Genomic DNA, 6,999 nt, shown 5'->3' with positions numbered 1-6,999 from the left:
ATGTTGACTAAGGTGGTAACTAGGGAGAAGTTGAGTTCTTGTTCAATTTCAATTGTTCTTCAAGAATGAGGAATAATATGAGAGATAGCCATTAGATCCAAAGAATTTTAGTGACTGTAGTAACAACGGAGTAACTATGAACAATCTCCAAGTGGGAGATTGTTGTATGTGGAGTCTGATCTTATTTTAAAGCCATGCTGTGGACCCAGGTGTGTTTGTACCCATTCTATCAAGGGGGGGTAGGAAGGACAACACCCCCACTAGGACTATCACCTAGGGGATTCCAAGGGGTCCTGATGATAGTCCTAGGGGAAGCCAAAAATACATAAAAATTGGTGCATGCATTGCGTGGTCAAATTTGTAAGATAAGCATGTGACTCACATAGTAAGAGAGCAATGAATATACTGCTTATACCTTGTATCTTTAGCTCGCATTGGGTAAACCACGTATACTGATGTCTCTCTTTCTCTTCCATTTTGTGCACTTTTTGTACTGTGTATTTTATGGATTCCGCTTCTCACAATGTTGCTCCATTATCACATTTTTCCTAACAATTTTATCCCTTGGGAGTATAGGGGTTTTGTATGTTGGGAAGAGGAATGTTTCCTTGCTGTGTAAGTGGTTACCATGTCTCTTTGAGTGTCCGGCCCCTTGGGTTGAGATAACTAAATGGTATATTGAGCAACGGAAGGGTAGAGGAGTGGGAACGTGGTGGGGCCTCTCATGGTATGATAAATTGTGTTCATGGTTTCCATTGAAAATTGTGGCATCTAATTTGTATTCATGAGGGAGCCCCTTAGACCAGATTTTAGCCTCGAGCAGATGATAATATCCTCTCTCTCTCTCTCTCTACAATCTTGTTGAGTGAAGCATGAGGAGAAGTTGTTATTATCCATTTTGTTAGATAGGGGAAGAAAGTCAAGGGAAAAAAAAGTACCACCAATAATCTTATTAGCTGGTTTCTAATGGTTTCAAGCCATATATTTAGGTGAATTACTAGCAAAGGAAACCACCATGATCTTGTTGAGTCTTGAATATCCACCCAACGAGTTACTCATTTGTAAGCTTTTAGTATTTCTTAGATCCAACCAAGCTTCTTACTCATACTCAAGAAAGCATAGCCACATAGAGCACTCCATGTGTTACAAGTTAAGAATGGCATAATTTGCTTCCATGCTAGTGCTACTATTTTTGCAAGATCAAAATATTATTCTTTTTATCCAAAAAATACAAAAAAATATTGTCTAACTAATTGAAAACCTTCCATTTCTTGGAGCCTTGGCTAAGCTATTGCCCAAAAGATAAGGCATGAATTCCACCCAAGAAGAAAAGTTATTGACAATTTTAAGCAACCATTTCCGAACTACTAAGGAGATAGACATTTGCTTTAGGAATGCATTCCTAATCCCCTATTTCCCCATGAGTTAACTACACCATCCCATAGAACTTTGTTTTTTTCCTCTTGCCATCAAAATGTTTTGGACACTTCAATCAACTTTCAATAAGCTTGCCACATAACCCAGAACTGTATCCAAGCCAACGACCCCTTTTCTTTGTATACTCTAATCCCTTAGTAAATCTATCAGTGTGAGAAGATTATTGTCAAAATTACTTATGCAAATCCACCAAATGTTTTCATAGACGCTAGCATCACCATGCAAAACCTATTCTCCATTTTTGGCACCACCTACTGACCCCATGTCCACACCTCTACTAGGCCCACATTCAGTGTGCCTATATTGTAGAAGAAGTACAATCAAATATATAGTTTAGATCAACAACAAAGACCTCATCAACAAGACATGTAGGTACAAGGATCTCAATACTAGTCAACCTATGTTTAGAGCATTGCACTACCCTCTCAAGCATTTCAAAGGTCCATCTCACACAACAAGGGTGAAAATTAGATGGTTGGAGTGATTTTCTTCTCTTTTATTTCCTTTAACAATCTAGAAGCACACCGGCTCCAATGTTCTTCACCTAAGATCAAAGACAAGCTTCGTGGATGTAGTTCAAAGATCTTTTCAAGCCTTTCTCATCATTGAGATTCTACAACCTATGCATGGTCCCTTAAGGTGACTTTTGGGTGTTAACTCCTATGTAGCCTCAAAAGGATCCCAATGAAGATTAGATCATTATGTGTGTAGAGTAGCAGCAAAGTTCCGCTTGTAATATCTTGATCTTGAAAGATGGTAGGATGGATCTAAAATGATTAAGATATCCAAAATCCTCTCTAGAAAAAATCCAATCATATTGGCAAAATGAGGATCTAGAGAGAGAGCAACTAAAACTAGAGAGAGAAAGACTAAAAGCCTATAATTTTTAGGTCCCCTACAAAAAGTGTAGAGACCCCAAGAGATCCCTTCAAAAAGTGTAAGAGTTCTCTAACAAAATAGGTCCCACCCTTGAGGTCCCCTATAAAAAGTCTAGAGACTCTTATCCAAGAGGTCTCCTACAAAAGAGGTCCCACTGAGAAGTCTCCTGTGAATTCCGACATGTATAAATCTCTCTCAATGAAAGAAGCTCCCCCTCGTTGGGGTTCAATGTTCAAGTTTACTTTTGTGTTAATGTGATTGATCTTCTTTGCATCTATGCTCCCATACACTATCATGTTCTAGCATGCCCTTACCCTTGCCCTCCCTCCTCCCATCTCCTCCTCCTCCTCCCTCTTCCTCCTCCTCCTCCTCCTCCTCCTCCTCCTCCTCCCATCTCCTCCTCCCTCTTCCTCCTCCTCCTACCTTCTCCTCCTCCCTCTTCCTTTTGTTCCTCTCTCCATCTCCTCCTTCCTCCCTTGATCCTCCTTCTCAACCCTTTATCCCTTGAAGTCATGAAGCAAATAGCTCTCCACTCCTCAACCTTGAACTCCTAAATCATGCAACCCTTTCTAAACCCTAAACTCCTAGTAGCCTTCTCAACCATATCTCCCTTCTAAATCATGCAATCCCCTTCTAAAACCTTGAACTCCCATGGAGGTGGGAGCCTCTTGATGAAGTGGTGTGTGTGTGTGTGTGTGAGAGAGAGAGAGAGAGAAAGAGAGAGAGGAGTGCACATGATATAACTACCTATATACTATGTTGTATTGAACATGAACATACATATATATATGTATGAGAACCTTTTTGGCGTTAGGGTTAGTGTTTGCCCCTAATGCCCTATCTAGATGGTGTAAATTACACCATCCTTAACAGCCCCTCTTAAACTGCACTGGGTAAGTAGAGGGTGCATGTACAAGGTCTTTTTGGATTTCATGTGCTGCATATGATAGCATCCAAAATTGAAAAAAACATGGGAAAAGAATCAGAGTAGTATGTGTGTGTGAGCACAGTGACTATGTAGGGGAAGCATATACAATGCATACAACTTATGAGATTGTGTACGTAGCATGCATTTCCCCCTCTTAAGTTGTGGGTCATCCTTCTCTTTTGGGAATAAAGCACAAAAGATAGGCCAAAGGGAAGAGGAAGGAAACATGCATAAAATAAAGTCCTCCTAGACTGAAGACTAGTCGATCGATAGATGACAGCGTGTCAAAGTTGAACGCACTATAGAAGAGGCATCCGAATGATGTGAAGCTAGTCAATGTAGCTATGAAGAAAGAATCCAAAAGGTTGTTACATAGAAGAGTGTCACTAACCCGCACGGTCTCTGCCTTAAATTGGTTGGGATTTGGGTGAGATCTATTATGGGTGGAGCATGGGCAGGTGCACTCTTTCCTCTCTCCAGCACATAGTCACTCGACAACTCCATGTTTAGCATGTACAACTGCCCCAATCCACTCTCTTGATGGCTGCCGCTTGTGTAGTCTGCAGGCGGCAATTTGTTTGTTGTCAAATATTTTTAAAAAATAGCTATACCCCCCACCTCCACCCCAAAAAACAAAAAAAGCTTTTAAAAACCCCCAAAAAATGAGCATCTTGGCTCTTGGCATAGCAATTGCAATTATGCAACAATTAGAAAGTGTATGTGATTCATGTGAAAGGCAAGCAAGCCTGTAGAAAAACATGAAAACTAGTAAAAATTATATAGAATTTTTGCCGAATAGTAAAACAGCCATAACTTTTGCGTAGCAACTCTGATTTCCAAACTTTTTGAAGGAAAATCGACAACATAACTAGATCTACTCATAAATTTCAAAAATGTTATTTTTTGGAATTCGGAGTGGAAGGTCCTCAAAAAGGGTCGTCTTTGCTAGGGAGTAAAAAATTTAGAGCGAATTTTTTAATTTTTGGACTTTTTTGATGTTTTTTTGGGGATGAAAATAACAAAAAATAGGGCAAATTTGGCACCCACAGGAGGGCACCAACATTGCCCTTTTTTTTGTTATTTTTATTAAAAAGATTTAAAAATTTTAGATTTTTTTTAAAACACATAAATCTCCAAAAAAACGACTTTTTTAAGGAAAAATTTTAAAAAGGGGCCATGTTTGGCACCCTGAGGAGGGTGCGAAACATGGCCCCTTTTTAAAATTTTTTTCCTTTTAAAATTAGTTTTTTTTTAAACAAGGTTGGACCCCATCATTCCAAGAGTGAGGGAAGGTAGCCATTGCACAAGATACACCCAGAATAGATCTCACGGCTAGCCTAGGAAGCTCGAGCTCGAGGCCGAGTTCAAGCCATGTTGAACAACCATTAGGAGGCCATGGCACGGTACTAATCGATGATGACAATGATACAGTAGCCGCAATGGAGGGTCCTAAAGTAGTCATTAGCATGTCGTCGTACATTAGGTCTTCTGGGGGATGCCATCGACATTGTTGCACAATTCAACCACAATGGAGAAGTTGATGGAAGTTCCCACAATGTACAATGGGAACGTTGCGTTCGAAGTGCCGCCCATGCCGCATGGAGCAAGTGTAATGGACGGCAAGGGGCAAAAGTATGATGGCCATTGCTGGACGAAACCAATGTGGACAACAATGACATTTCCTGGCAAAGTTTGTCGCAGTAGGTGTGTGGGGGAACTAGAGTGTACAAACCCCCTTTGTTATGGCAGGTCAATTACCGGATTGTCGAACCGCACTGCATAGATAGGTCGGTCCATACCACACCCATTGCCGAGAAATTGAGTTAGAGAACGTTGACTATGTCTCTTTGATTGCATGTTATAATCTTCTCTCGTCTGGTGTAGGAAAAATGAACAACATTCTGGCTGTTGGAATGTCTGCTACTGGCTTGGGAACCTTGGCTTATTTCTTTTGCAAAAGGTCCCCCATTCTTTTGAAGCAATGTGAATGTGTGGCATACTATGTGATGGCGAGGCCCAAAATGATGAGACTCTTTTCCATGTGGGCATGCATAATCATGAGGTGCAAAGAGGTACCTGTAGAACCCACATAAAAGACTTTAGGTGCACGGTTGAAGAGATGGTGAAGGACTTTAGTGCAGCAGGTCCCAAACACCTACAAATGGTAGTTGCAAAAAAAAAAGTCTCAAGTGCCCTCATCCATGATGCGTACGTCTCCCTTATGGCGGATAATGAGGAGTTGGAGCCTGGCAATGCTTGAGGAGTTGGAGCCTCTTGTCCAAAGGCACAGGTAAACCATACAGGGCCAACCCAATGGCAACTACACGCAAATGTGTCTTCTTTGCATTCTTAGAAGCAACATAACGCATAGTTGAATGGACAACCTGGCTTAGGTTCAAGCATATGGTATGTGGTGCTCGTGCTGAAAGTAATGAAGGCATGGAGTCTAGACTCTTGAAGCTGAAGCAAAGATGTGCTTATAGATTTTTCCCTGGGAGCCTCTTCCCCGAGCAAGCGGTCGATGATGAAAGCAGATGCTTTATCTTCAAGATGTCGACAACAAGGCTTGCTTCGAGGGTAGATCTAGTGAACCACATGTGTCGCACTGGTGGTGGAGATCTATGAAATAGTTGGATATGTTTTGACCATGTACGGCACGTATGCGGGTGGACAACGATGGCTGCTCACGTATATGATCCGAGGTAAGGCAAATGCTAGTATTCCTACATTCCCTCTAGCACCAAAAGGATGATGCTTATGCCTAGCTTTAGTTGTATGATGTAGCGTCCAAGAGTTGATGACTGTTGCCGTGTGCGAGATGAAAGAGGAGGACACTGAGGCTCATATCATTTTCTCGTCGAAGCTTGAATGATGTCAAGGAGAAGTGTGGGCATCCCACTGCGGACTTTAAAGGCTTCATGGCAGACGAGGCTGGCGCGAATTGGAGGGCAATACGAATAGTATTCAAGAATGGACTAGAGAACATGATGCATGGTCAGGAAAGGTCTTGCCTTTTCCATTGGGAGCAAAGCCTACAGATACACACCTCGCAGTACGTGAATAGGAGCTTCCAAGACGAGCACAAACGCCTGTGCTGATTATGGAGGTGTGCATTGACAGAGGAGGATGCAACCACATAGAGAAGGTACATTCGAGCTTGGTGGGCCACAAGGAAGGTTTTTCATTCAAAAATCCCTGTGATGGATTGTTGGCTGAGCTAGTAGCATGTTCGATATCCGCGTTGGTGGAAGCACTTTGTTGGTGTGAGTATCCATTCACAAATACAAAATTTTATTTTCCCACCAAATTTTGCAAATGAACCACTCACTGTACTTCACTCTTGATAGGACACAGAGGACATAGCGCACGTGCCCACGACAAATCTTGTTGAGCCTGTACATGCAAGTTGGCTGGTTGCCGACGAAGGATTCAAGGGGATGTTGAATCTATACGATGCATGTGTCAGTGACTTGGCCAATGTGTTGTTGCAAAGCACCAAGAGACACACATTCATTGGAGGGAAGTACCATGGCACCAGCCCTAGTAAAGAGAACCTTGCGAGGCGAGCTCAACAAGAGAAAAGCCCAACCCCTGCAGCAACGTCGAGGATGGTGGAGGGTGCCATAAGCGCCACTCCTATGCATCAAGAGCATGAATTTAGGGGCGACAACATAACAATGGCTCGTAAGCGTAAAAGCATCAATAAGGTGACAACATAGGAGGAAAATGCCACTCACAGGCTAGAATTCGTGGCA

This window comes from Dipteris shenzhenensis, chromosome 14 (assembly GCF_047967505.1).
Source record: "Dipteris shenzhenensis isolate YYH24624 ecotype China chromosome 14, Dip_SZ_1.0, whole genome shotgun sequence".
Lineage (NCBI taxonomy): Eukaryota > Viridiplantae > Streptophyta > Polypodiopsida > Gleicheniales > Dipteridaceae > Dipteris > Dipteris shenzhenensis.
Note: the sequence above shows the minus strand (reverse complement) of the source record.